This window comes from Protopterus annectens, chromosome 9.part0, assembly GCF_019279795.1.
Source record: "Protopterus annectens isolate FY-2018-M chromosome 9.part0, PAN1.0, whole genome shotgun sequence".
NCBI lineage: Eukaryota > Metazoa > Chordata > Ceratodontiformes > Protopteridae > Protopterus > Protopterus annectens.
In genome coordinates, this window is record NC_056743.1 from 1,574,925,805 (window position 1) to 1,574,939,628 (window position 13,824).

A 13,824-nucleotide genomic window follows, 5' to 3' on the forward strand; every position below is an offset into this window, starting at 1 on the left:
ACTGTGTTAAGTAAGAGATTAAAGTTTTATTTATTGGGGTAACATCCAATTTTATCCTCACAGCTTCTAGCACCATGAACACTGCTGTATAGCTGAGCTGCAGTGTCTATTGTTCTATGTTTGTCTCTTGCTGAGTCTAGCAATGGGTCTACTTCAAAACATCTAAAACCCATAACATCGAATTTCATAACATCAAAAATGTGCATCAGAACATCGAACACTACAAATCATATAAAAATAACATCCCCTCCACATATAACACCAGACTACCAAACACACTTTTTACTACGTTTCTGCAGAGGGGCAAGCCCCCCCGCACCCCCCATGTTGGGGGCTCCACCCCCCCGTAAATTAAATATACCAACTCCGAGATCTCATTACAGTGGGAAAAAGTTAATTTTCTAACCCCACTGTATCACGATCACCATAAAGAATGTACACATAATGTCTATATCACTTACCTGTATGACCTAAAAAACACATACAGAATGGCAAAATAAACACTATATAAAGAGTTATTAATTCGTACACTATATAAATAATAACTATAGAAATGAAAACTACAACATCTCATAGTGATACCACAAGATTAACAGATTTAACTATAACATTTACATATGTGCTGATACACTATCACATAGTATACATTTTAGATGTTATGAAATTTGATGTTATCAGTTTTGTATGTCATGGGTTTTAGATGTTCTGGTCTCGATGTTATGAAATTAGATGTTATGGGTTTTAGATGTTTTGAAGGGGACCCCTAGAAATACATGTCTGTGCTTATAATTCACTGGGTAAAATGTTTAACAATAAAAAGTCTTAAATTTATTTGGATTATAAGCCGATATGCTGTTCTGCCCTTTGTTCTGACTCTCTTATATTACTGCAATTAGTAACACCTATTGAGTGGCAGTTTTAGGTTTTGATTTTGATGCAAGTTATAGTAAATGATAGGCAAGTACGCTGCATTGTTTGAGTCTTATCTACATTAAGAGAACTTGGTCACACAGCTAGCTACAGCTGTAACTTGCTAACTTTTTGTTATAAAACAGTAGCTGCCTTTTAGACTTATGGCAGAAGAAACAGCATAACGTCTGATGCATTTTAGGCTGGCAGTAATTTACTCACAATAAAACAGCTTAAATAATTCCTATTCCAGCAGTTGATGAGAGGATAATAAAACTGGATATCGGTACAAATGTGCCTTGAGTGAGTATGTATCAATGTCCTGCAAAGGGTTGGTGCACCAAATTTACAGTTAGTTTCATTGCCTGCCATCTACCAAGATAGCCCTCATGCGACCACAAATTGGATTAAGTGAGTAAATGGAAAACTAATGAATGAATAACAATTTACAGTTCATGTATAGTTTGCATCTTTCGTACTGTGACAAAAAGGTATACAGAAACTCTAATTTATGAGCAGTCTGTTTTGTGTAATAAAATGTATGCCAGACACTTACTTTTTGATATTCTGAGACTGAAACTGCAATCTTTGGAACAGCACAGCTGTAAATGTGAATAGCAGGCAGAGAGACTTAGAAGTAGTGTAACTGTAACAAGTGAATGGTCTGTCAGAGAAGTAACCCACTTTGAATGCAAGGATGTTAATGCCGTGGTTAACTGTGGACAGTTGAAAGTCTCAGAAAATGTATGCATTACTGTTTTCATTGGTTCTAGCAGTTACTTGATAATTCCCACAAAATGTATTCATACTTAGGAAGCCCTTGTGCAACAATAAATGTGTAGAAAAGTAGTTACTGCACTTTTGAATCTTTTGTTGAATTTCATCGTTTCATTGATTTGGTACAAACAGTAGAATCAATGTATAAGACTGTTGTACTCTGTTAATTGCACTTTTAAAACTGTTTTGCGAAATCCCTACAGAAGAGTTGAGTGCTGAGGGTATAGCAAATCATACAACACCTACACACAGTGGTGGCTCAATTATCATCCCCAGGGATATTAGGCCCACTAACCTGAAAAGTACACTTAGCAAGCTAAAGGAACATATACTAATTAAATTAAAGCTGAAACTGGAAATGTAATATTGCCAAATATACAGCAGTATGGATTTCTGAGGAATAAAATGTACATGCTTACTTTGGTGTTCTGCTCTTTGGAATTTTATGTTGGCTTTGGAAGAGGGTATGCTATGGATATTGCACACCTGATTTACGCTAATGCACTTGACACTATATCACACAGTGATTTTGTAAACATCCATCATACAATGAGGTAATCAGTTATACAGGACACCAGTTAACTGAGAGGGAAAACAGGATAACATTAGCTGATATACCTTAAGAAGTAACTAAGGCTCTGACTGGAGTCCCAAAAGCAGCAGTGCTCTCCTCTCAAATTTTTGGCACATATTAACCCCAACTAATGAATTTGGTCATTTAGGTATACTGGTGATTGTAAGGTAACTCCTGATAACAGACATAGACTTCAAAGATATTTAGGTAGTTAAACAATGCCAGACAGTTAAATCAACCGACGATAATATGCATGCCTGTGATACTTCTAAGGCACCATTTGACCATATGTATAATTAAAATTTAGAACAGTGTATCTACAATAAAAGTATTATTTCATAAGTAATAAGTATATGGAACACATGATCACTCATTTAAGTAGCCTGGCACAAACTGAGGATAAATGAAGGCTATCTGGTGATACAAGTGTTTTGCCAAAGGCAAAGCTGAAGTTGTCAGAGCTCACATCTCTCTCTTTCTCTCTCACCTTTTCACCTACTCTTTTTGTCTTTCTGCCTGCCTTCAACACTAAAGGGGTATTTTTAAAATACAATGCTATAAGCCTACTTGCTGCATGCCAAGGATGGATTGTGAATATGAAGAGAAGCCATCATCTTATGTCCCATTGTCTTTCAAACTGAAATGGAACTCATGGATTTTCTGTGGAATGAAATGCCTGATTGTGATGATCTCAGTCTTTTGAAATCTGTTAAAATACTGAATGGAAAATTACTTGGTACTATAAGAAAACATGTCTATAAATCTCTTTCTTATGATCAGTGAAGACCTAATATATGAAAGTCTTTCACTGTTTCAAGGATTGATTTAAAGGGTAGCAATTTTATATATTGGCTCATATAGGAAAACTGAATAATCTACTGCATTTGAAAGATGTTTTACTTGTCAGAAAATTATAGCTTTACTGTATCATTGGTGCTATATGTGTATGCAAATTAGATGTAGTGTAAACTTGATACAGGTTTTTTACTGTACTTGTCAATGTGGCCATATTTTAACTGTAAACGTATTTTATCATTCTTAAAATTATTTTTTTTCCCGGGCATAAATCAGAAAGAAGGTGGACTAAACTACTTCATGACTGTGTCCAAGCTTTTGCCTCTAAATGCAGTTAGCTGGTTGTTGTTTGTCTTTTCAGCTTTTCCCAGTTAGGGATCGCCACAGCAGAACTCTGGTCCGCTAATGATTAGCAGTAGATTTTTATGGTGTCGAGTTGCCAGCCCGACACCTAAACGAAGGCAAGCCCATTCACGCATGTCTTTCGAACGCCACTCGACCACGGGGAGGACATGCAGACTCCACACAGAAGGCACTCCAGCCAAGAATCGAACAGGAGAACCTCTTGCTGTGAGGCAGCAATGTTTCTGCTGCACCACCATGGCTTGGTATAGCAGCTTATTTGAATCTTGATGGAGGAGAGTGTTACAACACTCTCCTTTCCTTCCTTAATTGGTTACTTTTATTTATAGCACAAGGAGGAGGCATCATTTGTTACGGAATGATAGCTGACATGATGTGCAATGCACGTTGTGTACTTGTAAGTGTTTTTCATGGGAACTCTGAAAAAAAACAGCTATGTACTCTTAGATAAACCTGCCAGTACTGCCTAGCAAACAGCAGTGACAGAATTAAAAACAGTTTTCTTTCTGCCTGCAGTCTGTGCTGTTAATCTGACATTGACATTCCTGTTATCCTGTCTTTTTGACAGAACTTGCTAAGTGCTTTACAGCACAAAGCTACCAAAACATGTTGTGCTTTTTTACTATTGTACTTAGTCATACATAAGTGTTTATTAGGCCAATAGCCACAGGGGCCTTTTTAAGTATAGTCATGCATCCCAAACCTCTGATAAGTTATGGAAAACTTGATAAGTGTAAGTAGGGGCTTGGGAGATGAAGCATGTATGCAGGGGCCTGGGAGATAAACCATTTACAGGCTGCCTGTGCTCATTACAGACACGTGTGAAACCAGAGATAAATTTCCTGTTCCCCATCCAATTGTCCAACTTATACCTGAATTGGGTTAGGGAGGAACTCTATTTCACATGGATGGGGAGTATATTTCAGAGATGTGGTAATCTCTGGGATACATACCTGTCTCATCAGCAGGTCCAATTTATATCATAGGCAGCATTTAAATCTTTAGAATGGGTACTTCTAGTGTTGTTTGTTTTGTAGATATACAGGAGGTCCATCAGAGTAGGTTCTGACAATACCTTCTGTGTCAGGCATAGATCTCACCTCAACAGCCTGTATAGGGCCTTGAGCTGGTCTGCATAGGACATGTTACTTATGCCCTATATTATTTTAGTGAGGAACCTCTGTGGATGTTCCAGTTGTTGTATATGCCTAGTTAAGTACATACCAAAGGGGGAACTGTACTTAATGACAGGTCTGATGAATGCTGAATACACTGGAACAGTGACTTCCTTGGACCTATATGCCATATCTTTATGAGTTGCACAACATAGAATAATTTCCTCACTACCTACACACATGATGGTCAAAGGCTAGATTACTGTGTGTGTGTGTGTGTGTGTGTGTGTGTGTGTGTGTGTGTGTGTGTGTGTGTGTGTGTGTGTGTGTGTGTGTGTGTGTGTGTGTGTGTGTGTGTGTGTGTGTGTGTGTGTGTGTGTGTGTGTGTGTGTGTGTGTGTGTGTCCAAGTACCTCACTACAAGGTCAACTCTTAGGGTTATGTTGTCAATATGATAGTTACCAGGGGTGGGATGACCTCCCAAATGATACTATTATACATTTCTTGGCATTTAGTTTTAGTCCATGGCTCTGACACCAGTTATTTCTCTGTGTTCCTGGAGAGCATTTTGGTTGGTGGGAGATTCAATGACAGCTCCTAGTTTGCAATCATCTGCAAATGTCTTCAGCCAGAAACCACTGACATTGCTTTGACTTCAGAGAAATAAATGCCAAAAAGGAACAGTCCCAGGACTGATCCCTGAGGGACCTCACTTGTGACTGGCATCTTTGTAGAGATGCATTCCCCAAATCTAACATCTTGGGTCCTGTCTGTCAGCCACCTGGCTAGCCACCTACTGACATAAGGGTTTGTCCCTAATCTCTTGAGTATGTCAATAATGGCCAAGGGGGTATTGTATCAAATCCCTTGGCCAGGTCAAGGTAGGCTGTGTGAACCAGTTTGCCCTCATACATTGCTTTGTTGACCTTCTCAAAGAAATCCACCATGTTGAGAAGGAAACTGGCTTGATAAAAACATACTGGGTTGGGTCCCATGTCTTCAGGATTCCTACGTCATTATTGATCATTTCCATAATTCTTTCCATGGCTTTGCATATGAGACTAGTGAGACTTATGGGTCTGTAGTTTCCAGGGTCTGTAGATGGCCCACCTTTATGCACAGGAATGACTATTGCTTTTCTCCATTCATGAGGCAAGAAGTCTGTTTGGAGGCTACAGTTAAATAACAATTCCAGAAGGCCATGTTTCATGCTGTTTAGAAGGCATCCTAGGATACTGTCTGGGCTCACTGATGCAGTGTTCTTGGCCTTAGAGAGAGCATTAAGGTCCTGTTCCCTAGTGATAGCAGGGAAGTTATATTTGATGTTTCTGATGGAAGGTTGAGAAGGAGAGAGGATAAATTTTGGGGGAGATGAAGCCGATGAAACTCCATGTACTACAAAGAATTATGAATCGGTCTGGGATTGAAACCCTCTATTATGGGTTCTCAACACAGACACCAAGATTCACCTTTCAAGCTTCTCTTTTTGGGCATCAATCTCTCAAACACATAATAAAGCAGTTACAACCAGAAACCAGATTATAATCATCTATGTATTATCCTTCTCCAGTTTACAGAGGTTGGCAAACTTCTTGGAGATGAACTGAGCATGGACATATAAAACAGTGTATCTGAACTCTACAAGGAAAGCATAGTTGTGTAACTAAACTTACAATAACAGTAGATGTTCAAATGATCACTGCTGCACTAACCTTAGCTATATGGGCTATATCATGCTAATCATATAGGAGCTGGCCAGCATCCAAATCTTCAGGGCATCTTCCATGCCCCTAAACTGTTAAGCAGCTTGAGCTTATCTGACTAAAAGACAAGTTTGTGTGTGAGGCCTTTCAGGGCTTTCCTGTCAAAAGACAGAGGGAGTCTCAGCCCTTAAAGGACAATTCTAGGAACAACAAAAAATAACTGTCCACAACCCTTGCATAAAAAGCACACCAAAAAACAAGGAGGACAGAGGGATGGAGCAACTATTGCAGCAGTGATCATTCGAACATCTACTGTTATGGTAACTTTACTTACACAGCTGTACTATGTTGATTATATTGCTCCTGTTGCAGTAGCCTTAGCTATATTAGTAGATTACCCTAGCTAACTACATTTGAAAGGTGGAAGGAGAACAGTCCAGGAACTCATATAAAATGGTTCAACAAAGCCTGATCTGGCCCTAGAGAAGGAATTAAGCTTATAGTGCTTTGAAAAAGTATGCACATTGAACCATGTAGTAGCCGCTAGAATACTTCTAGAATCCAACTGGTTCCAAAAAATCATAGATGAAGACAAGGCCCTTATAGACAGGGCCATGACCCTGCCTGGAATAGTTTTGTTTTAGATGTGTACAGAAGAAGGTAGTAGTTCTGGAAATAGTCTGTTTTGACAGAGGGTGTCTGTTCTTCTTACCTTCACAAGAAATGAACAACTGATCCAAAGAAGTAAAAGATTTAGTTCTGTGATGATATCACCTGTCTATGAACATCCAAGGTATGACGTATGCTTTCTCCCTTATTTTTAAATTCATGGAAGAAAACAGGGAGATGGATAGTTAGGCTTAAAGTAAAATTGGATACAGCTATAAGCATAAAATAAGGATTAGTTGTCAAAGAAATCTTGTCCATATGGAAAAGGAGATAGGGCTGACTCTTCATAAGAGCTTGCAACTCAGATACCCTTCTTGCAGAGGCCAAATCAATCAGTAAAACTGTTTTCCATGTTAAAAAACTCAAGTCTTCCAGGTTAGCTGGTTCAAATGGAGCAAGTGTTAGCTTCTCTAAAGCAAAATTAAGATCTCAAAGAGGGTCTGCTGGTTTTATTGGATGCGTTTTATGCAAAATCTCTTTGAAAAAAAATCATATAAGACTGCATTGAAAGAGGAGGATCTAAGGGCAGACATTATGAAATGGCAGACAAAAGAACCTTGACAAAGCAATAAAAAAGGCCATAAATTTAGTAACTCACACAAAAATTGTAAAAGGAAAGAACAACTAGATCTAAATGGGTGCTGGCTATGTTGCTGGCACAGACTAGAAAACTTTTTCCATTTGCTAATATAGGATTTTCTAGTAGCAGACTTTCTTGCCCCCATTAGTGCCCACTGCACATCCTCAGTAAACAGATGCCTAAAAGAAATTAAGATCCTATCATCCAGGTAGCCAATTGTACTCAGTATCGGGGTGTATGAAATGCCCTTTGTGTGAGTAGATCGGGGTGTATGAAATACCCTTTTTGTGAGTAGATCGAGTTTGTGAGGAAGGTTTTGGTAACAGGGAGAACCATGGTTACATGGGCCAGAAGATAGCCACTATGAGGATCATGGACAATTCCTTCTGCATATTCGGAGGTACCCTGGATATTAGTGGAAAGGGTAGAAAAGTATGCAGGAACATTTCTGTCCAAGGAAAAGAAAAGGCATCTGTCTTCTAGGCCTTCTTGTATGGATTCCTGGAAGAGAATCTTACCAGTTGGCAAAGAGGTCTACTCGAGGTACCCCATAAATGGGTTAAATCCTGGAAGACCCCCTGATCTAGTTTCCATTCATGAGGGTCTGGATTGTTTTGCTCAGCTTGTCTGCCACACAGATTTGCACTGAAAGAATATAGGATGCCTGTAGAGTGAGATTGTGCTATATCCCAAGCTAACATGGCTACTCTGAAAAGGGGGTACAACCTGGTTCCCACTTGCTTGTTGATGTACCACATAACTGTGGTATTGTCTGACAATAGCTAGTGACCTGTGCAATAGAAGAAACAAAGTTATTTAAAGCAGATTTTCCTCCCATCCTTATTAGAAAGAGTAGGATTAGAATTGACTTAGTGCTTAGTAGCAGTGGGATCAACTAAAGCTATAGCTGTTGGGTGAAGTTTGAGAATTGTGTACAAAAATTTATAAGACTTAGGAACTTTCTACATCATGAGACCACTTGTCGACGGCCGTGGTTCTCCCACCTACCCATGTGCCAAAATTGTTGACAATATTTTACAGAAATACTTGATCAAATTCCCACAGATCTGCAAGGATTCTGGGTCATTCTTGGGAAAAATCAATGAACTGGTTTTTAATGCAAGGTACAATTTTCTAACTATTGATGTTAGAGATTTGTACACCTGCATTCCCCAAGACATAGCAGTGGACTGGGTAGAACAAATGCTTAGATCTAATGGTAGTAGTGGGCATGAGTTGGTTTTGGTTCATGAATTGCTGGATCTAGTTTTGACTAATAATTTTTTTACATTTAACAACAATTTTTACTTGCAGAAAACTGGAGTAGCCGTGGGTTCTCCTTGTGGAGCTAGTGTCACCAATCTAGTCATGGCACGATGGGAACATGATCATGTGTCTACTAATTGTCCATTTAAAGATCAGGTGATTTTCTATACCCGTTATTTGGATGATATTTTTATTCTTTTGGATGGTGACCTACCCATGTGTGAAGCGTTAGTTGATTATTTTAATTCAACTACACAGTTTCTGAAATTCACTGCTAGTTTTCATACTAACGCTATTCCTTATCTGGATATTTTACTTTCCAAAGATACTAGTTCTCATAAATATATAGCCAACATTTATAGGAAAGTAACATACCCCAATTCATTTTTGCATTACTCAAGCTGTCATCCATTCCACCAGAAGCGGGCAATTGTCAAAGGCCAGTTAGTGAGGGCAGCCCACATTATCACATTAGATAGTGATTTTGCTAATGAATGTAGACGCTTAAGAAATATGTTTGTACACCGGGATTATCCGGATGAAATGCTGGACGCTATTATAGAAGAAGTGTCGTCCAAGCGCCAGTGTCATTTTTATAAACCAATTTTGAATAGAGAGTCGGTTTCTATTAACGTCATTGAACTTTTGAATATAGACTCAGTGTATGAAAACACAAACAAGTATCCATCTGAAAGTCTTGGTGTCTCATTCATAACAACATACAGTCTTAATAGTAGTGACTGTGTTCAGGCATTACGCAAAAACTGGGAGTTATTTAAAAATGACAACATAGTTTACCAAAAACTTGGCAATCACCCACTGGTTGTTTATAGAAGGGCTAAAAATCATAAAGCCCTTCTCGAACAACATAATAGTAATAAACCAATGACAGCTGGTATGTTTAAATGTCAGGCGTGTAATTTTTGTCAACACATTATAGAATCTAATAGATTCAAAGTACATGACCATGAATACAAGCTGAACGTAACAGCCAATTATAATTCTAGAATGGTGATTTATTTAGCTATGTGCCAAACCTGTTCAGCTTTCTACGTGGGCAAAACAGAACGACGCCTACGTGATCGCATTTATGAACATACTTATGCGATCAGGAGGTAGAAATTGGAAAACGCACTAGCTAAACATATTTCAGTCTATTCTAACCACACATTCAAATTCTTGATTATAGATCAAATTACACAAGATTTTAGAGGTGCCCCTCTTCCGCTCAAGTTAGAAGAGCGAGAGCTGTTTTGGCAAATCAGAGTTAATGCATATAGCACACCAGGATTGAATGAGAATTGTTCTTTAAGTAGTGTCCTTAAGTTAAGGAGCCTCAATAGGTAGGCTAAGTAAGGTCATTCGTTACACTAGTATGACTTTGTTGTATTAATGTTTCTGTGTACTCCTTAGTCATTCTATGTGTTTTGCCTGCTCAGGTTTTAAAGTTCCACGTTGGTGTATCATTTACTTACACAACTTGTTTTTTCACATCAGATGTATTATATCACATACAGTTTGGTGTGTTAATATAGGTATCAGTATTTAATTTTGGTGTACAAATACCAGTTAGTTTTTTATAATTTCTTTATTATTTTCTTATATTTGTTTGCCTCGTTAGTATGGTAGTAGGTTAGATACTTTATTACAAATAATGCTAGTTGCAGTATTAGTTTTACCACTTAAATTTTTACTCCTCGATCTAAAGCTGTTTTTAAGTTCAGTTGTGCCTTTTAGCAGGATGTGTTTTGATAATGAGCTTTCAGTAGTTAATTGACTTTGTAAGTACCAGCCCAGAGAGTATTTAAACTGTGACTTTTTGTTTTACTTGATCTGAAGAAGTTTGTTTATTGGAATAAACGAAAAGCGCTTAATCATTTCGGTTTGTGCTACTGCGTGGTTTCTTCTCTATTTTCATTTTTTAGAACTTTATACATTATATTTGCCTTTTTAGGGACAGCTGGCTGACTATCAGGAAAATTGCAGGCAATAATACACACGTTCTCTAAAGCAGAAAAAAACAGGAGCAATGGGTGGGGGAATCTGGAAAATCCTTCAGCAACAACTCATAGCATTTTCTGAGGGACTGAGAAATCATAGTGTTCTTCCAGTTAAAACATTGGCACATTCTGAAAATAATCTCAGAGAAAGAAGAGGAGAAACCTACACAGGCACAATCAGAAACTGAGCTCTCTTCTGCGTCTGAATGAGAAATATGAAGAAAAAACCCTGTTACTGTCTGTCCATCTTCTGTTCAGCTTTGGAATCTTGAATATCTTCAGGAAAAGAAGCATCCCTCTTTCTTTTATCAGAAACTACTTTACAAGAAGGTTAAACAACCCAAATTAAACCCTGAGCCCATCCCAGTAAACTACTCCTTTGCAAAGAAACTTAAGGAAGAACACATACGTGCTTGGGTTTCTGTTTCTTTTTGACAGGAAAAATGGAATTAAACATGCTAGTAATGGCAGCAGCAGCTGCCCCAGGGATGGGCACAACATTCTGACAGAAGGATCTGGAATAAAAGATGAGTGGTCTGAGGTACGACAAATGGCCACAGCAGGGTCACCTATATGCGGCTGAAGCAAATTGCTAGCCTGCTGTGCTGGCAAAGGCTGTTTGCTTAATTTTTTCTTTTCATCAGTAGAAGAAGGACTGACCATGGGACCTGCAGTCTGTTTCATGGTCATGCTGAAAATGGTGCCTCTTTCCCAGGGAGACAAGCCGGTAAACACTAGTCTGAAAAAGTCACTTTTTGACAGAAAACAAACAATAAAAAACACTTTAAAACACTATGCCTGTCCTGCAAAAGGATGATAAACACAATTTATCCACAGAAAAAAATGTTTTCAGTTATTTTACATGACTTTGAAGCAGACTGGAAAAATAAGCACTCAGTTTAAAAGTACAATACAGTCTCATGACAGTCCTTTAAAACACAAAGCTCCTAGATTTAAAATAAGGTTCCTGAAGAAGAAAGTGATAAAACCCCAACACAAATAAAAAAATGGAAGGTTCTTTTCAACCAAAAGGGAACTTATTTGCCCAACAAAGGAACAGCACAAGCCAACCATCAATTCTCAAAACCTCAAAGAAAGTACTCTTCGAAGCCAATAAAGCTCTGAAGGGCTTTTGGCCCAAACCTGTCTTGGGCACATGAAAGATGCCTTGAAGCTTTGGAAGCTGGCCTACTGTTATATCTTTGGCAGGATATAACCCATATAAACTAAGGCTACTGAGGCAGTGATCAATATGATGAACATCAAATTTATGTACAGAAGGTGATCCACATCCTATGATTCACAAGCAAGTACATGGCAGCAGACATTGTGAAGGGAAGCTACAGGACAGCAGTGTTGCACAGCCTGTTGCAAACACAACAGTACTGTGCCCAAACTACAGTTAATGTGGATAGCTGCTCAGCCTAGCATAGCTGGCTTGGAATTACACTCCCAGCAGGATGGAGAAAAAAAACATGACATATACAAGAACATTCCTGGATGTGGTGTGATGCAGACAAGTGCATTGCTAAAACCAGACATGGCCGCCAAAACACAGTGATTCAGTTAACCTGCCAGTTGGTGCAGCTGCTGGTCTAGGTCCTTTATTTACCAAACTATATTAATCAAAGTTCCACCGCAGTCATGGCAGCTGGGGTCTGACCCATCTTTGAATCTGCCCCTGAACTGAGTGGAGGTCTACAAGTATAACCTGCTCACCTCCAACTGCAGAAAATACTTAATGTAATGGCCAAGGAGCTGAGGTGTGTGTGTGTGTGTGTGTGTGTGTGTGTGTGTGTGTGTGTGTGTGTGTGTGTGTGTGTGTGTATTAGAGACAGACAGACAGAGAGAGAGAGAATGTGTCGGTTTCCTTTTGTCAGTTGTCAGTTTGTGACTGACAATATATCTGTGTGTGTGTGTGTGTGTGTGTGTGTGTGTGTGTGTGTGTGTGTGTGTGTGTGTGTGTGTGTGTGCGTGTGTGTGTGTTTGCGTATGTATGAGTGCATTATAGTAATGTATGTGTGCCTGGTCTTAAATACAAAATCAATAAAAGTGTTTTAAAATGAATGTGCTCTGGCCAAAGATATTCAGTATCAAATTATATATTTTGACTTAAAAGTAGAATCCAAATAAACCCTTACTTCAGACTAATATACTGTTTCTTTTTTTTTTTTCTTTCCTTTGTTAGAACAGGGAAAAAAACCTCAGAGAACTGATTTAATAATGCTTATGTTCCCTTTACTCCATACAATTATGCTGGATGAAAAAAGATAAGCTACAAAGCTGAGTCTGTATGCCCCTCCACTGCTTACCCAATGTGAAGAAAACCTTAGTTTGGAGACAACAGAAGGTTAAAAACAAGTCATGAGTGCTGCTCACTGTAAAGTGGAATTAGAAAAGAAAAACATTACTTTACAAAGCTGGCTGTTATCAATTACTCTGCTATACTTCATATTTCTTAATAAAAGACAGGTCACTCTGACATCTGTAAATCATCTCATTAAGTGTTACAGAGGTACGATACTTGAAAGAAAACTTAATAAAACTACAGGTGAATTAAAAAAAACAATTCTAAACAAAAAAAAAAAAAAAAGAAAAGGAAATTTGGAAGAGAGTGAAAAGTATAGAAGGAAGCAGTGATTGAGGTAGGCCAGGATACTCAGTTTTGATTGCCATGGAAACATGAAGTAAGAAGCTGAAAAAATCAGGCTGGATGGTGGGTCAAACTGACACACGAAAGCAGTCATGAGTTAGTGAGGCAAACAGAGTAACCCTGAAGGAGGAAAGAAAATAACGCCACATTGTACAACCAATCTGAAAAGTACAGCCACTGATGTCCTTGATGTGGTAAGAAACAGGTGAAAACAGGGAAATGAATTTTAGCTGTAATTTACTTTTCATTTAAACAGGAGGCACAGCGGACACCCAGAATTACAGTACTCTTGTAGCATATGGGTCCCAGTAGTAGCTGGCACATCACAGCAAGAGAGAGAAAGATAGAAAGAGAAGGTGAGGGGTAAGGTAAAGGGATCAGACATTAATATGGGGACAAAAACAAGGTGTTGGGTTTGGGT

At 38.5% G+C, this 13,824-nt stretch overlaps 1 protein-coding gene across 10 annotated transcripts in view; it reads right to left on the reverse strand.

Annotated features, from left to right (window-relative positions):
• Nucleotides 1-13,824, reverse strand: part of LOC122812189 (adhesion G protein-coupled receptor L1-like) — a 3,245,860-nt gene that overhangs the window by 731,436 nt on the left and 2,500,600 nt on the right. The gene's annotated exons all lie outside the window — the stretch shown is intronic.